Below are 19,904 nucleotides of genomic sequence, written 5' to 3'. Positions count from 1 at the left end.
TGTCAGCTCAAAACTGGCAGAAGGAGTTTGATAGACTCAACGATTCAGCATAAACAGAGGAGGATACGTGTCGTCAACCAATTGGAAGGAAGATAAGTTCGTTGAAGTCGTTAGAAACAAAGTATAAAAACAAATTCTAGTTGTTTTTACAGATTCATTCAGAAAATTAATACTTGTAATCTCGTCTTGAATCTAATACATTATGTAATTCGTGAAGCTCATTACTGGAGAAGTTCTTCTTATTCACGAACTTCTACAAGTGGAACTACTAATTATGTGTTTCAATCGAAGCATTGTTTCAGATTATTGAGGTGAAACCTATTAACCTCAATCAAATATCAAAGTAAAATTTGATAGATCAACAATTGTGAATCATTGTATGATCTAGAAGAAGAAGAAAAGAGTAGTTTACAGCTGGAGTTACTTTTTCTTGAGTTGTAACGACTTGACATACTTCTCGTCTGAGGTATACTTTTTCCTTGCTTTATGAATTTTACATGTCCAAATTGTCCTCTCAGTAACGTGATTATGTTTTATTCGATAGGTATAAAGTAACAAGCTAGTTACTTTATGTATCATTAGTTAGTTTTAGTTTTCCATGTGTTATAAAAAAATGTATTAGTTAAAATTTTTACACCCCCATATCTTGTACATCAATATTTCATATTTAATATATAAATAAATATATATAAATGTATCTATAAAATAAACATATTTTTTTCTTTTTGTTTTGATATCCATATGTATATATCAAATATATATTAAATAGAATCATTTTAGTTGGTACAAATATATATCAATCATGGATAACAAAACGTGGTCAAGCCTAATAATCACTATCCTCATAACCTATGTTCGCTGACCACACGATTTATGACCCTTGCTTTTGTCCTTCAGAAGAGATCCCTGACCACATAACATATGTCCTTAACTGTTTCTCAGTTCAAGCCTATGCTTGAAGGTGGTAATTATGGTGGATTGTTCCTCCGTCAAGTCGTATGAAAAATACATCTTTTAGAAACAAAATATTTTCCTAGAACATCCATCTTTAAAAAACAGAGGGAGTAATAGATTACAAAAACATTTATTTTCATATATTTTATAAAAAAATAATTAATTGTTCAATTAAACACAATTGGACCAATAATAAAATAGATTGCAGACTACAAATAATTATTTATTTATCTATATTATTATTTGTGAAGTGATTTTTTTGGAATCGAGCTCTCACGTTAAAAGTTAGAGTGGTCAAAGTCAATGATACTCTTAATGAATTTTATATATAATTAATTATACAATCAAAAACAAACTTTTATTAACAAAATTATTATTTTTAAATAATATAATTTTTATATATTGTGTTGTTATCTTAAAACATATTTTTCAACTATGAAAAGTTAAAAATAAGATATAAAACATTTTATAATAATTAAGTGGTTAAAGTCAATGTTACCCTTAATAAATTTTATATATAATTATTTATATAATTAAAAGCGAATTTTCATGAATAATATTAGAATTTTTTTTAAAATAAGTTAATTCTTATATATGGTGATTTTATCTTAAATTTTATTTTTTCAATTATAAAAGTTAGAAAATAACATATAAATTTTTAATTAAATATTAATTAACTAAAAACATTATTATAAACAAATTAAAAGAATTAAGTGGTTAAAGTCAATGTTACCCTTAATGAATTTTATATATAATTAATTATATAATTAAAATAAATTTTCATTAATAATATTAGAATTTTTTTTAAAAATAAGATAGTTCTTATATATGGTGTTTTTATCATAAATTTTATTTTTTCAATTATAAAAGTTAGAAATAACATATACATTTTTAATTAAATATTAATCAACTAAAAACATTATTATAAACAATTTATAAAAATTAAGTGGTTAAAGTCAATGTTACCCTTAATGAATTTTATATATAATTAATTATATAATTAAAAATGGATTTTCATTAATAATATTAGAATTATTTTAAATAGGATAATTCATATATATTGTGTTGTTATCTTAAAATTTGATTTTTTTTAAATTATAAAAATTATAAAATAACATATAAACAATTTATAATTAAATATTAATCAACTAAAAACATTTTGTATAAAGATATTTTCTAAAATATTTCTAATATGTGAATGTTTTCTTTTAAAATTTCAACACAATAATAAACATATATATTTTAATGAAATTGCTTGTCATATATATATGTATATATATTTATAATTTGATGTTTATTTTTTTTGAAAATATAAATAATATGTTATCATGCTTATTTTTGAATTAATAAAATTTAAACTAATAAATATTTGTAAGACGATTAAATCCACACTTGTAGACAAAACACCAAGTATAACATAAGAATTTAATAAATTTTACATCAAAAATTGAAAACATCATCTAATGTTGAACAAATATTTTTTTCTAAATCTTCGTGTATTAAGAAACGGAGGAGTAGTTTGCAACCCGACAAAGAAAAGATATTTGATTCATTGTTCATTTATAGAAGTTGTTCTGTTTGTGGCAACTCTGTATCATCATGATTGCTACAACCTTGACTGATACATTAGGCTGTGTGGACTGATACCTCGATGGATTTTATTAGTGATCTTCCATCTTCTCTGGGAAAAACAGTGATCTATGTGATTGTGGATAGGTTCAGTAAAAGGTGCACATTTCATCGCTCTCAATCATCCTTATACATCAACATCAATAGCTCAGGCTTTCCTTGATACGTTCTACAAACTTGACGGTTTTTCACGGTCCATTGTCAGTGATGAAGACGCTATGTTTGTCAGTATTTTTGGCAGAAACTCTTTAAGCTTCAAGGGTGTTCTTTAAACTTGTCTAGCGCTTATCGTCCACAAAGCGATGGACAAGCAGAAGTTGTAAACAGATGCTTGGAGACTTATTTTCGTTGTATGATAAGTGATAGACCTCATTTATGGTGTAGATTGTTACCTCTTGCTGAGTATTGGTATGACACGAGCTATCACTCATCTACTCAGACTACCCCATTGGAGATCTTTTATGGACATTTTATGGACAGCACCACCAGTCATTTACCATATGTTCCATGGGAGTCAAAATTTCAGGTGGTGGCTAGGTGTCTTCGAAAAAGAGAAAAGATATTTGTATTACTTAAATTTCATCTCTTGCGAGCTTAACATAGGATGAAACAGCAGGCAGACAAACATAGAAGTGAGAGGAGTTTTGAGATTGGAGATAAGGTCTTTTTGAAGCTTCAACTTTATCATCAATAATCAGTGGTTATTAGATCATCTTAGAAACTGGCTCTGAAGTTCTATGGACCATATGAAGTGTTGGATAGAGTGGGTGCAGTGGCTTATAAGTTAAACTTTCGTCTTCATCTCGAGTTCATCCGGTGTTTTATGATGCACAACTAAAGAAAGCGGTGGAAGTTTTCAAACAACTCACCATCTTCCTGCTATGGTTCATGATGTTTTCGTTAAAGAACCGGAATATTATCTGGAGAGGAAGATGGTGAAACGCCAAGCACGAGCTGCGACAATGGTATTGGTTAAATGGAGGTACCAAGCAGAAGAAGAAGAAACTTCGAAATTCTTATTTGATATCCAAAAGAAGTATTCAACATTTGAACCTTGTGGTCAAATTGTTTCAACTGAGGAAGATTTGATACATATATAAAGAAGAAGATGTTGAGGCACATGTCAGCTCAAAACTGGCAGAAGGAGTTTGATAGACTCAACGATTCAGCATAAACAGAGGAGGATACGTGTCGTCAACCAATTGGAAGGAAGATAAGTTCGTTGAAGTCGTTAGAAACAAAGTATAAAAACAAATTCTAGTTGTTTTTACAGATTCATTCAGAAAATTAATACTTGTAATCTCGTCTTGAATCTAATACATTATGTAATTCGTGAAGCTCATTACTGGAGAAGTTCTTCTTATTCACGAACTTCTACAAGTGGAACTACTAATTATGTGTTTCAATCGAAGCATTGTTTCAGATTATTGAGGTGAAACCTATTAACCTCAATCAAATATCAAAGTAAAATTTGATAGATCAACAATTGTGAATCATTGTATGATCTAGAAGAAGAAGAAAAGAGTAGTTTACAGCTGGAGTTACTTTTTCTTGAGTTGTAACGACTTGACATACTTCTCGTCTGAGGTATACTTTTTCCTTGCTTTATGAATTTTACATGTCCAAATTGTCCTCTCAGTAACGTGATTATGTTTTATTCGATAGGTATAAAGTAACAAGCTAGTTACTTTATGTATCATTAGTTAGTTTTAGTTTTCCATGTGTTATAAAAAAATGTATTAGTTAAAAATTTTACACCCCCATATCTTGTACATCAATATTTCATATTTAATATATAAATAAATATATATAAATGTATCTATAAAATAAACATATTTTTTTCTTTTTGTTTTGATATCCATATGTATATATCAAATATATATTAAATAGAATCATTTTAGTTGGTACAAATATATATCAATCATGGATAACAAAACGTGGTCAAGCCTAATAATCACTATCCTCATAACCTATGTTCGCTGACCACACGATTTATGACCCTTGCTTTTGTCCTTCAGAAGAGATCCCTGACCACATAACATATGTCCTTAACTGTTTCTCAGTTCAAGCCTATGCTTGAAGGTGGTAATTATGGTGGATTGTTCCTCCGTCAAGTCGTAGGAGATAGATTACGGGTTTTGATATTCTAGATCTACAATAGAAAGAAGGGCATTTAGGTGAATTTATAACATATGATTAGTAGATTGAAAGGGTAAATGATGTTTAGATCTGAAATTATTGATCTGCGACGGTGAGAAAGACCAACTTATCGGCGTCTAATATTAAAAGAAAAAAAGAGAGTGGGGTCAAGATATAGAAAGATAGAGTGGATCATGATAGAGAGAAAATAGTAAACTAAACTAATTTTAGTTTTGAGGGTAAATTAGACATTGCCACAGAAAAAAGTATACTGAATGGAGAAAGTACGTGTTAGTGATATGGACTTGAGAAAAAGTACGTGTAAGTGTAAATTTTTCAGAAGAAAAAAGCTCACTTAATAGCACAGACAATCTAAATTATGAAATTCAGCCTAAGGTGGTGCAATATCCAATATGATACCAAATAGCATAAGACAATACAACGAACCAGTAATTTAAATAAGAAAAAAACTGCAGTATTTGTAAGATGCGTTGCACCACGAGGTTTAGGGCCTGACTGGTTTAAACGCATCGGTTGCAGTTGCGGTTGCGGGAGTTTGTGGATGCGGACGGTTGCGGTTTCTAGCGGTTTTAAGAGATTTGTATGATTGGTACTGCGGTTAAAAATTGGTGCGTTTGCGGGTGACTTATGACTGATTAACTACCTAATGCGGTAACATTCAAATAATAAATTAACAATATTTACATTTAATATAATTATAAAATATCAAAAATCATAAAATTATAATAAATATAAAATTTATATTTAGAAAGTTATAATTTTAATTTTTGAAAATTTATTGAAATTGTTTTTATTATAAAATTTTATAATATTAATTAAAATATAATAGATATATTTTAATATTTTCATAATTTCAATTTTAAATTTTTTATTAAATATTTTTACTTTTGTATATATATTGTTTTAAAAAAAGAAAAAAATTTTACCCTCCCGCAACCGCCCGCAACCGCAAACGCTAGCTGGAGCCAGCTTTTGAATTTATGAGATTCGGAATGGTTTGAAGCGATGTAGAGCGATTTGAGTGATTGTTGCAAACCGCCGACAACCGCTACCAACCGCAAAAGCTGCGTTTGCGGGTGGTAGCGGGAAAACCAGTCGCCCCTTTAGTGTCGATCTCAGAAAAAAAACAAGTATGCTATCACCTGAATGGATATATACCGAAATTGAGACTACACAGAGTTTGCTAGGCCTCGCCATAGAAATCGATGGTCGTCGTAGAATTGCATTTATGCGGTTTTTTAGAGAAAAAGATAATTTAATGATATATGCTTTGATTTTCAATTTTTCTTGTTAATAAAAAAATGAAAGAGAAAATTGCATTCTCGTAATAACTATCAATAAAAAGGAGTTTTGTGTGTTTCAACCTTATTAAGAAGCATGTCCAGATTACTTAGAGTTAATCTAATATTCTCTCTATTTCTGAAAGATCCATATTTTAGAAAACAAAATTGTTTAAAAAGATATTTTTTACATTTTCAATGCATAAATTAATTGCAAATTGTAAACTTCAAAACACATAATTGTTTTTATTAAAATTCTATTGTTAAAAGTTGTGGGAATACATAATTACGAAAAATAATGTATTGGTAACTAAAATCTTATATCTATCTATACCAATAAAGGAGGCTTTTCTCCCTTCTCCTTGCGCCACGTCAGCATGGAGAGAGGGGCATTCGCCGACACGTGTCGCTCAGCCAGTGACCCGCGTCTTTCCCTTCTGTTCGTGTTTCTTTTATGTTTTAATGAGAACTGGGCTTTAAGTTAATTCGTTTGTTTTGGCCTGTGCATTTGGCCCGTTAGACCCAAAGGTGTTTAGGGTTCGTCGTTTCTTTCTTCCAGAAGCGACCTCTCCGATGTAACTCACGAAACCAAACCGTCGCCGAGCTCTGTAACGCCTCCCAATCCATTAATCCTTTCTTTACTCTGAGTTTTCCTCAATTAATCCACTCCACCCATGTTAATCAAACAAAATACCTCTTTGTTTTCAGACCTTGATTTCCATGTTCGATGCCTAAAATCCCTAGAAACCTCTGACCAGGAATGGCTGCCTCATCGACTCTGCTCGCCGGCTTGAAACACCGCCGAAGTTTGGTTGCTGAGATTTTGGGAAGCTCGGAACGATAGTCTCGCTATCAACTCAAAGAGCATGGAAGGATCTCTTGTGCTTGCTTTGATGCTGGACGAGGCATCATCCCCGGTCCACAGGTAACTATCGCTCTCTTTGCTTTGTGTCATTAGATTCATTACATACCAGTCTTTGTGTGATGTTTATTTGTTTTTTTTTGTCCGCATATTATTAAAGGAACATACTACTAGACTCTTGATGGAACTTGCATAGCTAAAGCTCTTGAAAAGGCTAAGCCCCACGAAGTTGGAATCTTTGTTGTTGGTACTGAGAAAGGTATGCAAATAGATTCTTGGCAACTACTAATGGAAAAAGAGGGCGAATGAGTTTTAGAGAAAGTTATGTGTTTTGTTGTTGTGTGAGCAGGTAGCTTGGTGAAGGAGATTATTGAAGTCGTCTTGCAAGAACCATGAGGAGTTTAACTGGAGCAAGAGTTCCTTATGCTTTGAATTTCTTGATGTTAACAGAATATCCTCATTACATCCAGCAGTCTCAGTGTCCCACTTCAAGATTCACTTATCCGAAGGCTTTAGCTTCAAAAACCTACGTGGTATGGTCCACCAAAGGTTGTTCTTTTTATATGATTGGAACTTGGCTTGAACTATAAAATATCCTTGCTTCTACGAGTATATCCAATTTTAATCATATCAACTTATTTTTTTTGGCTTCAGGGTACCTCCTTAGCAGGGCCTTGGATGGAAGACAAACGTATATCTTCCTGGTGGCTGGTGGACTTAGGCGAACATCACCAGGTCTCCTCCATTACTTCTATTCCGATCACATCATTTTTTTCGTAAAGACACATGTAGTCCAGGAACTTCATGCTGAGTAGCAGAAAAGTTAGTTCGTGTTTAGTTTGATAGCCAAGAACCTAACCAGCTGCGTATTGTGGGATGCAGCTTATGTTCAAATACTACATTTTCAGACGATGGGTTAGAGCATACGTAAGTCCTGGAAGTTTCACATATCTTATCTATATGTTTGAGCCTAGACTTTGTCTTATTAAGACAAGCACCTTAGGAAGATTATGTGTGTCTTGATGGGCATGAAGGGATCAGTGGATGGGAAAACATGGACGAACTTGAGAACTCTACGGTTACTTGGAACTCTATGGTTACTTCCGTTGAAAATTACACTGCAATGAAATGGCCTGTTGACTGTCTCCACTACACATGTGTGCCTTTCAATTACCATATCTAGACACAGTGAATGAATTTTCCAAGTATGGATTTTTTCCTTCTATCTCTGGTGCTCAGTGAAATGTCTTTGTAATCTTACTTATACATGACATGGTGTGTTTCCAAGCAGGAGACAACAATTGATAGTGCAGGTGGTAGCAGATGAAAGCGATATGGAAGGTGTTCACCAGCTTGCTCGAGGATATTGAACTGATTTTGATAGCTTTTTCAAAAAAAAATCAAATGAGATTTTAGAATATAGTTTTCTTCTTCGTATAAATCAAAACACTATACGAACTCCTGGTATGAATCACTTCAATGTCATTTTTTTATTATTTTTTTCCTGGCTTGGTAACTGAGAAACCTATTGGACCAAAGATTTATATTAAAAAAAATAGAAGTTATCATTTATTAGATATTTCCTATGGAAAACACAGACATCTTCAGAAAATGAATGTACAATAACATCTTCAGAAAATGAATGTACAAACTCAGCTTCTCATCGACAAATTACTTCACAAGCAAACACAAGCAGCTCGAATAAAAATTGAATTTTAAAACTCTTCCTTCTTACATAACAAACTAGAAAGGACGTGATTTCGGAAAACGAAAAATGGAGCCACCAAATTTATTCGAACGAGAACCTATATTCTGGTTTCTTGATGATCAAGCAAATAAATTGTCTATCAATTTGACCCAGTCGTCTCAAACACATTAAAAAGTAACATAATCCATTTGTAAGGAATTATACTCAATCGCCATTTAAGTGAAATGCATAATGTCCACAAAGAAACCGTTTCATCCTAAACGGATCCTCTATAAAAACGTCTGGTTTATCAATGTATTGATTGATTTGATTGGAAGTCAACCTTAATGCTTAACTTAAAGAAGAGACATAAATATTACAGCAACTTACTGACATAAGATAGATTTCATTACACAAATACGAAATATGGTCAACCATTAATCTAAAACATTACACCAAAAATTACTAAATACAACAACATATGTGTCAAAAAAAACCCCACGTTAACAGACAAGAAAAAATGAGTCAAAACAAAAAATAGTTACATGGAAATCAAGGTCTGCGAACATACTAAACTAACAAAATAACTACGGCGTAAAATACATTCACATGAGTTCGCCCTATCACTCCTTCATCAGTCACCCCAAATCGCCTATAATCTAAGCTCCAAAATCCACATGCAATTCGCTCCTACATTAAGGAAAATTATAATAATTACCACTAACCATTAATACAACAGCCATAACTGAAGCAAAACAAAAGAAAATGTATAAGATATAAATGCTTACTCTTCTTCGCCACATGCTATTTGTCTTTTTTACTACACACTCAAAGAGCGAGAACCTATCATTTTCTCCTCGGCATATCTAACCATGACAACCATACGACTATAAAACTATGGAAGTACACATCTATTGACTTAAAATAAACCTATAATTAGCCCATTATAGTAAAATTACAATTCAAAATCAGCAACAAAACAATATGAAGACCAACGTTGAAAATTTAGAAACAAAAACCTCCCTTTTCTACTAAGATACTTTTGAAGATATTGTTCATTAATTGCATAATGCAATCTCTCCTAAACAAATTACTAATTTACTATTTAGTAGAAACAACTATATATCCTAATGAACAATGGAAAGAAAGAATCCCTAATAACTACAAAACACAATAACATAATCTACGTTTGCTAGAAACCGTATTGATCATCAAATGTAACATCTTCCAACAACATCATATGAAGCAGCTAAAAGAACATACACACACGATGTAAGAGCTTATCCAGAGATACTGGTTATTCCATGATTAAAAACATTTTGAACTCATTAGAGAATAAAATATATGAACCCGGCGCGTAGCGCCGGAATACCACTAATATATATATATATAAAGTAGAGTTGTGCTCTGCATACAGCCCTCCACCTCATCATCCTTTTTGTGACACATGTCCACTCTCATTTACGTTGTTTGCTTCATTGATTTAACAGATCTCAGTTTGTAGGGTCTAAGTAAAACAACCCTTTTATAGTCTTCGTTTGTTTCTCTTCAAATAAAGCCCATCAAATGATACCCTTTCTTCTCTCTAATCGACATTATTATCTAACCTGCAACCTAACGATCCCATTCCACTTCCCCCGATGAAATAACCTCCATAGTTATGGCATTCAATCAACAAAACCCGTTAATCCCACTATCATCTCTTCATTGTACCTTTAATCCATTGTTCTTAAACTTTTTCCAGTGTATACAAAGCTACAACAATGGTGAATTCTTCACCCTGCTTTGCAATCTGAACTGTTCCAAAGAGGAACAAAGGAAGCAGGAAGGTTCGAGAACACAAGTAAATGACTAGATCCATCGCACCCTCCCACTACTAACACTGTTTATAATTGTAAAACATAATTTGATATTTATGATGTTGGTGCAGTAGCAGAAACAAATGAGGAGAAGCAGACAACAACTCTAATATATCCTGGAGTAGGATTTTATCTTCTAGGCCAACACTCCGCTGAGAGGAATCAAGAAGCTAGTGTTTACGTTGGGAATCTCGGCCCCCAGGTTCTTTTCCTTTCTTTCTCTCTCGCACGAACCTTAAATTTCAGATTGGTTCGGGAGATTTTCTATGTGTTTCTCAGTTTCTCTTATCTGTGAATCGTAGCTATCTGAAGAATTTCTTTGGGAATTGTTAGTACAAGCATGCCATGTTGGTAAGTTGAACGCTTTGATTCATATGAACAATCTTCGCTAAGTTTCTTCTTCTGTATCTTATGGTTTTTGGTTATACTTAGTAGAACTGGTCTTTCTCTGACATTATGCTCCTTTTTTTGTTTTTAGATTTTATCAATTAATGTCTATGTTCCCAAAGATAGGATGACAAATCTTCATCAAGGTTATGGATTCATTGAGTTCCTTAGTGAGGAAGATGCTTGCTATGTAAGTCTTTCTCTTTTCCAAGAGTTTTAACTTCTTCCTATACACAATAGTAAACTTTTCTTTCCATGTGCAGACAATTAAGCTAGAGCTTGAAGCTTTGATATATATATTAGGATTAAGAGTGATACAGAGGAGGCTAAGAATGATCTGCGATGACCTTTCATTCAGATAGGGAGTTGGTACCGGATGGGTTCAAGACAGTCGAGTATGATGGGTTCGTCTCAAGTTATCAGAGACAGCTCTATCCATGTTCTTCCATGTGTTCTAATCATTGCTCTTGGTCATATTCCATTCAGTTTCACTGTAAGAAGAAAACTCCCAACCTTTTCAACTTTTTTCTTTTCCATTTGTAGAAAGTTGTGACTGATTTGTATCTTTTGGGTCCAATGTGGTTATTCTTCTTCAACATTAGTTGCAATCCTATGGATCTCGGTTCAAATGTATCTGAGGTACTTAACCAATCCATTGTTCTTAAACCTTTTTTTCCAGTGTTTAACCATATATATATACTTTTTCAGTGGCCTCTCCAATTCCCGTAGAATTATTTAGATATTCTGTGATTTGTTGTTTGAAATTAAGTTCAATGTTTAAACTTGTGTGCATCTTTAGGGATCGTATTTAGGAATGTGATTAGCCAGTTGTAGCAGCAATGATACATCATCTGCCCTTGGAGATCCAGAGAAGAAGAAGCTTTACGAAGCGAAATTGTGGGTGAAGCCATGGTTGAACTTCAAGGAGCTGCAGAATTCAAGCTTGATGGTGATGATACCCCTACCAGTACTCCCTTTGATTTTGGATGCAAAAGGTATGAATACAGAATACAGAAGTTACATATATGTATGCAACAGAAAGATAAATCTTAAGTTTCAGGATGGAGGAAATTTTCAGGAGATGGTTTAGAAGACACCTCTCAGTTCAAGGCAATATATTTTGGCTTCTCAGATTACAATGACCATCTACCATCAACTCTCCAATTATAGCCAGAAATTAATATGAATGTTCTGTATGCAACGTTGATCAGAGGGTTCCATCAATGTGAAAAGTCTGAACACTTTTTGAGACCTGTTTAAGGAAGGTTCTATTTACTCAATAAGTGGATTTGACGTAGCACGGAGCACCACCACCTTGATAAATACTTGAGAAGATGTTGCGGTATTCATTGACTCAACTCATCCGGATATTACAATACTTGAGAAGATGTTTATATTCTGCAACCACGAAAACTACTTCCGTTGGCAAATATCAACACCCACCTACCCGGTTAGTCTCACATCCTCTGTATGTTAACCTCTGCTTTCAAGCATATCAATATTGATGACTATGTTTTTCTTGCCAAGACATTACTGGTGAGTTGTGCGTCATCAGGAATTCAGGATCACATTGAACGAAGAAACACGTACGACACAACATACAATGCAACCATTCGCCTTGACAGGTGCTTTTCCACAGTTATGTGTAACATTACGCATTTATGAATAACGTAATTCCACGCACATGGATTTTTCTGTTTGTCTTCAGGTCTTTCACGAGCTAGCCATCGCGTTTCAGAAAAAAAAGACAGTTCTATTGCTGCTCCTAATGTAGTTGTAGCCACTAGCGTTAACCCAAAAATCGTTGGTGGTGATTCTTCTTCTACCACTACTGAATCGTAACAATGGCAACCATTATGAGACTGTGAAAAACTGTAAATGCGAGTTCCATAAACCACATCACTGATACAATTCTTCTGCAGCCCGGTTATTTTTGACTGCCACCTCTTGCACCCATTTTTACTTTGATACACAGACTACAACAATTTAAAGAAAATGATGATCGTGAGAATGTTCATCTATACGGCATACTGATGCTGGACCAAAAGGCCCACCCATACTTTCGTAAGGTTGTAAGACATCCACCTGTATAGACCTGAATATGTATTATAGGACAACGTTCACCTTAAACAACTCATTGTCTTTACATTCTATTTCTTGAGAGGTCGAAGTTGATGAATTTTTTCACCACCACGATCTGATTAGAAGTAACATTCAGAACAGACACATCGTCAACGACGGGTTATTGACATCCACAAGAGAACTTTTTTAGCACATAATTTAACTGAGAATAATCTGAAACATTATATACACTATTTCAGATAAAAGAAGAATATCTAATAAATAAATAAAACTATTTATATAATAATTTATAATAAAGTTACCTCAATATAAAATATCAGATTATTTTTATAAGATAATATAAAAATAAATATCAGAAGTTATTTTCATAATATAATAGAAAAATCAATATCAGAAGTTATATTTATAATATAATAACATTTTAATAATGAGTACATATATTTCTAAAAGAAGTATTATATTTGTATGGTTCTAGGAAATGTTTTTACAAAAAATACGAGGAACCAATTCCTCTTTTTCATATTATTTAAACATAATAAGTTTGAAATACAATATTTAAAATATAAAAAAATCAATAAATCCAAAATATAAACAGAGATAATAGTTTGTTATGTTTGTGTTGAATATCAACTGTAATATATTAATTTATTTTTATTCACTATATAATAAATATTGAAAAATGTAAAACAACTAAACTTTTTTAGTGGTGAGAAAAACCTATGCCCTTTTAACAAGATCAACAAATACAGATGGTTAAAATTATTATCAGTTGGATAAATTAAATATTAGAATATTAAAATTAATAAAAAAAAATGTTACTTTTCTTTTATTCACTTGTCCGTAGGTTTATGGTTTAGGAACTTTGGTATAGAAACTCTTGATATGACTTTTACTCTTTTAAGGTTGCAAAATGATTCATTTGTATCTTTTTATCTTCGCTTATAAATAATATTGATAACAGTCTAACATAAAACAAACAATCAATTCATTACAAACCATTGACTCAAAAGACCAAACGCTTCTGAATTAAATTGTCCTTTAACCAAAATGTTACAAGAAATCAAGAAAATCGATAATTTAAACTCACCATCTATAAAAAAAATATAGCTATAACATCTTATACTTCTTAAAACTTTGAACTCATACAAATAACCAAAGAATGAATGACGAACCACTTTTATCTTATGAGTTCTCACACCAAACAAGATCTTAAGGAGCAAATCCACGGCGCACACTCAAAGTCTACATCAACAGGCCCAACACACAATAATCTATCATTGATTTCGAACTACCATCTATCACAGACCATCAAGATAATTTTAATGACTCAAAAAGTGAGGGCATAGAATTTATGATAACATACCATGAAATCGAACACCAACACACTTCAAGTCTATATCAACAGATCCAACACACAACAATCTATTATTAATTTCCAGCTACCACCTATCACCGACTATCAAGGTAATTTTAATGACTCCACAACTGATGGCATGGAATTCATGTTAACATACCATGAAATCGAGCAACCCGACTCAACCCTGCTTATTCAAGAAACAACCCAATACGTGATGAAATTACTAACAGATGAAGAGAATAACGTAACTGATGATCTTCAAGTTACTCTTACCATCACAGACTACAACCAAAACGCGACCGCAAGACCTGACGTCAACCTTATCATCACCGATCTTGACGCAACTAATAGGCCTCCAACTACAGAAAAAGAAAACGATACATGCACGGTATAGTTCAGAAATTACAACAATGGAACTATCTATGCTCTTTTACGCCGTACTTTCTATTTATGTTGCATTGATCAATGGCTTCGTACAAATGTAAGATTTCCCATATGTAGGGAAAGTCATATGTGATTCAGCATTATTACAATTTATATGGGGGTTTCTTATGTTCTAATTTTCAGTTTTATTTACATACTGCTTTTGATTTTCGTTTAAATTTTTAAACAATATAACATATAAATATTTTTCTTCATTTCCTAATATGTTCCATTACCAGAATTAGTTTTTTTTTAAACCAAAAATCAGATAAAAACATATATGAACAAAACTTCATTACACATGTTTAAATTCAGATTAGTCACTAAAATAAAATTCCAAATGATGTTTCTTCTATATACTATCCACATGGTACTTAACAGTATAAGTATGTTCTCTAAATAAAACATCAACTTTACTTTATATTTAAATTCCAACTAAATTAACTTTGTTACGACTATCGGCTTTTTATTATACTTTTATTGAATCTATTAGTTACAATCACTGATGCTATTTCACTTTGAACTAAGTAACTTTTTAAAAAAAAGTAATACACTAGGATCGCTAACCAGTATATTTTCATTTTCATATTTTTGAACATTTTTTTTACTAAGACCATAAAATGAATTGTAAATTCATGTAAGAATAAAACATACGAATCCGGTGCGTAGCGCCGTAATAACACTAGTATAATATATGTTCTTAATAAGTGTGAAAATCTTAAAACATACATCTTTTTAAAACAGAAGAAGTAACTAAATAAGAAATAAAAGTCAATAATAATTTTCTCTCTTTTTATTCTTTTGATTTATTTACCGTTAATGCAGCACTCATATGTAAAATAGTTTTTAATCGAAAAAAATTTATATTCATTAAAGAAAACAAAATCACAACTCCAAAACCGACTGCCTCTATGACTTGTGTAGTCAACGCTTGTGAAGTCATTGATGACATCTCCAACCATGATACTAAATTTGGTGTTGAAATTACACCAAATTTGGTGTTTTGATGTCATACATTTTTTTTTTCATATCTAACCATAACACCAAATATTACACAAAAATTAATATTATATATTATTTTATGTTTTCAGCTTTAGTAATTTTTATATTTTTATTATTTGTAACTGCTAAATAAAATTATTTGACCACACTTAAATATGTTTGTTTAATTATTTTGTAATTTTATGTTTATAATATTTATTTACATTTATGTTTTTAGTTTAAAAATATTATACTTTTATGTATTTTATTTATTATAAAATATTGTATAAAAAATACAAACTATTAATTTTTAAAAGCACATAAAAATAATATATTTCTTTTAATAAAATTCGTATTAGTTAGTAATACAAGTTTAACTATATTATAAAATAAAATAAAATGTTATTTTAATGTTTGGTGAATTTAATAGTACTAATTAAAATTTCATATTGCTAAAATAAAATATAAAAGTTCTATGATGTTTTATTTTTTTACAATATAAAATAAATGTTAGGGGGTGTTATTGGTTCATATATTTTAACGGATTTGAAAATACAAGTCAAATCTAGTGTTATTGGTTATGTGATTTTAAAATCTATATTCAAATTCATTGTTATTGGTTATATGATTTTAAAATCTATATTCAAATCAATTGTTATTGGTTTTATGATTTTAAAATAGATTTTAAAATCAGGTGTTATTCAATAATAGTAATTTGTTTGAAGATTTGATTTAAAATTAGATTTGAATGGATTTATGAATGATTTTAAGTTAAAAATACAAAGGAGCAAATATTGAGTTGAACCTTGATATTTTGACAAATCTGTATTATTGTACGTAGCTGCTCCTGTTTTAAATCTTGCTTCTTAAAGCAGTTAATCAGTGTCTATCTTTAATCATTGAACTTATGATTATCAGGACATAAACGAACTGATATAGAGAGTTTATTTGAACAATGTTAGCCGCAGCCAGTTACAAAGACGTTTGTTTTCTGTGTCCATGTAAAGCTAATGAGAACTTAAATGCTACAGTATGGTCCCTTCTATGCATCACATGGCTTTAACAGTTTCTTGTCTGGAACATCCCACATACCCAATCTTTATCCCTTTAGGGTTAGTCTATTTTGTATATACAGAGTGGAGGTTAATTCACTTTCATACGAAGATACAACTTGTATATAATGAGGTAAACAGTGATATAAGAAGTTGTAGGCACTATCTGGGATATTAACATGTTATCATTATGGTATCTCTACTTAACTATTTGGCTGATTTATGATAATCCAGTTATTTTGATTTTGAAATCTATATCATTGATTCTGAAATCTAATTATTTGACTTTAAAATCTATGTATTTATCAAAAATTTCTAAATCCAAGAAAGAATCCTAAATTCATTAAAATACTACAACCAATAACCTCCACTTAATAATCATTTAGTGATTCTTACTTTAAAAATAAAATAAAATATTTTAATTATGTAAAAATAATTTAAAATACAACAATACAGTATATTTGTGTTTAGTTACAAATATGAACTAATTAATAATAATGATTGAATTGTATTATAAAATGAAACATAGTAAAATATGTATATTAAATATTTGGTGTGACGAATAAAGGCGTCAAAATGGGATAATCCATGAGTTGTTTATAGCATGAGTCACATTCTGAATTTGTCTTACATTCAGAGACACATTCAACATTTGATGCACTTTTCTTTGGCATTTGCTATTTGATCAGACAATAATGCCCTTGATGAGAGCTTTGTTATTAATTTCAGCCTCATTTATTTATTTGTTTTTATCTCAAATATTAATAAATATAAATAAATAAATTTGATGTAATAAATTTTAATTTTTCATCATTTACATTTTGACATCCATTTATATATACTTTAGAAATTTTAAAATAAAAACATAGAAAATGTTTTTATAATTAAAATATTATAGATAGTATTAGATGAATAAGTCATTTACAAAAAAAATATAAATGAATGAATTGTGGACAACGAAAATGTGGACATAATTTTATAAAAATGAGGATAAAATTTCATCAAATATATGAATTTATAGTTTGTGTTCGATGTAGGAAAGGTAAGAAAGATAATCTTCTTTGTCGATAGAATCTCTCAGGTTGAAGCCACCCACTAGTTCCTAGAGATCTGTTCAAACATCCACACATTCCCAGAGATCTGTTCAACCATCCACGCTCCAGCTATCCACACACCACTTATTCATGCAACCCCCATCCACAAGCTATCCGTCCACATGTTTTGCAGATCTGGAATATGAAATCGTAACTTTGCAGATCTGGATTTTGAAATCCACAACAACACTAAGAAACCAACAAAACGGGAATCGATTAAAAAGATTTAAAAGATCAGACAAATTCGGAGAATCTAGGATTTAGAAGATCAGAAGGTTAAACTACCTTCTTCCTTTTCTACATCTTTTCATTTTTTTTACAAGCTGTAGTCTTTCAGTTTGCTTTTTTTTTTTCCTTTTGTAGGAGAGAAAAAAAGAAGTGATAGAATCATTGGAAGATGAAATTTGAATAAAGTTAATTTGAAAGAATGAGAGAGACAAAAAAGTAAAAAAATGTTAATGTACATAATTTTTTAATTAGTGAGTTTTTGGTCTTTTTAACACTAGAAAGTGTTTTACGAGCACATTGTGTTTTGCAGTGTAATTGATAAGATAAAATGTGCCTCCAAATGTAAAAAAATTAATAATCCATAGCTTTAAAGTCTTTGTGAAAGGCGTTCCTTTTTTAACTTACCATGGTAGAAACATTCCAACACTTTAGAAACAGATGAAACGAAACCATACGAAAGGGATCAAGCACAACAACTTTGTCACCGTACTTATCCGCAGATGATCTCCATATATCAGGAACAGCCTTCCATTCATTAGATCTCAAATCAGTAGCAGCATCATCCCCTGGTATTGATGAGCGTTCTAAGAACGGTGAACAACGCCTTAGCTCCTTCTCCCGAACCTGTGAGAATAATACACAGATTATGATGTTACAGATTCATTCAAAAAAGCTGATAACACTGGGAACAACCGAACTAAGACAAGTCAAGAATTCAGGGATCAAGCTCTGGTGAACAAAAAGCGATATAGCTGTCGTTAGACCTAAATTAGTCTGGTTTAGTGCAACCTATAAAGTTGACAACCCAAAAGTCAACCCTCAGAAAGACAAACGCATACAACAATCTTAGCAAACCAATAAGGCCAACAAAAGATCATACGTACATCCTTTCTATCACCCTTTAGCACACATAAGAACTTAAATAAATCTAAGCAAGTCTCGTGAGTATTTCTCCAAGACTCCAACCAAACTAAAGTCCAAAAGCTACAAATCTCAGATTCGCTTTGCAAGAGCAGCTACAAAAACTTTGAAGAGACGTTGTAACGATTTAAAGAGTCAAGTGTACTTGCCTTAATAAACGAGAGCTGAGCCATAATCAAAACCAAACACAGAATCAACCCAAAAACCATAAGAATGACCAAACAAAAACACCCAAAATCAAACCAAACACGGAAGCAAACAACACAGATCTGTACGTTCAACAAGTAGATCAAACGATGAGCACCTAAAAGAAATGAAGCAATCAGATTAAGATATCAAGCTTCGATTGATCTGAGATATCTTAGAGTCAATGGAGTCTCTTCTAAACTAACGAGTTCCTCGATAGATCAAAGCAAACCAGAAAATACACTTCAATCGATCATAAATCAACAAAATCAATGACCCAAAGGCTAAATTGAAGAAAAATAGACTTTTGACTCTCCCTCACAACGAAGGTGACGTTGGGTTGGATTGGATAATCCATAAACCCATTTTGATCCAAACCAATATTATTCCAACTCACTAAACTCATTAACCCATAAAAACCATTAATCCATTAACATCCAAATTATTGATTCATTAAAACCATGGGTTGGTTTGGTTTGGATCAATCCATTCATTTAGACCCATTTTTACACCTCTAGTGATGAATAGTGTTACAAACTTGTGATCATATTCCTTACACGTCATAAACTAAGCTAGTAATCATCACTATTCACTAACAATGTAGGCTTGTTTACAAGATATTTTTATCAATGTAAAAAAGGTCATTATGATGAAGCCATGACAAGAAACTATCTGGAGGTTACAGTACCCATGATTAGTGTCATTTTTATTAAATCCGTTTGATGATATTTTGTGTCGCTAGGAAAAAAAGAGAGTAAACTA

Source organism: Brassica napus, chromosome A5 (assembly GCF_020379485.1).
Source record: "Brassica napus cultivar Da-Ae chromosome A5, Da-Ae, whole genome shotgun sequence".
NCBI lineage: Eukaryota > Viridiplantae > Streptophyta > Magnoliopsida > Brassicales > Brassicaceae > Brassica > Brassica napus.
The sequence above is the reverse complement of the archived record's forward strand: the minus strand, read 5'-3'. Positions refer to the sequence as shown.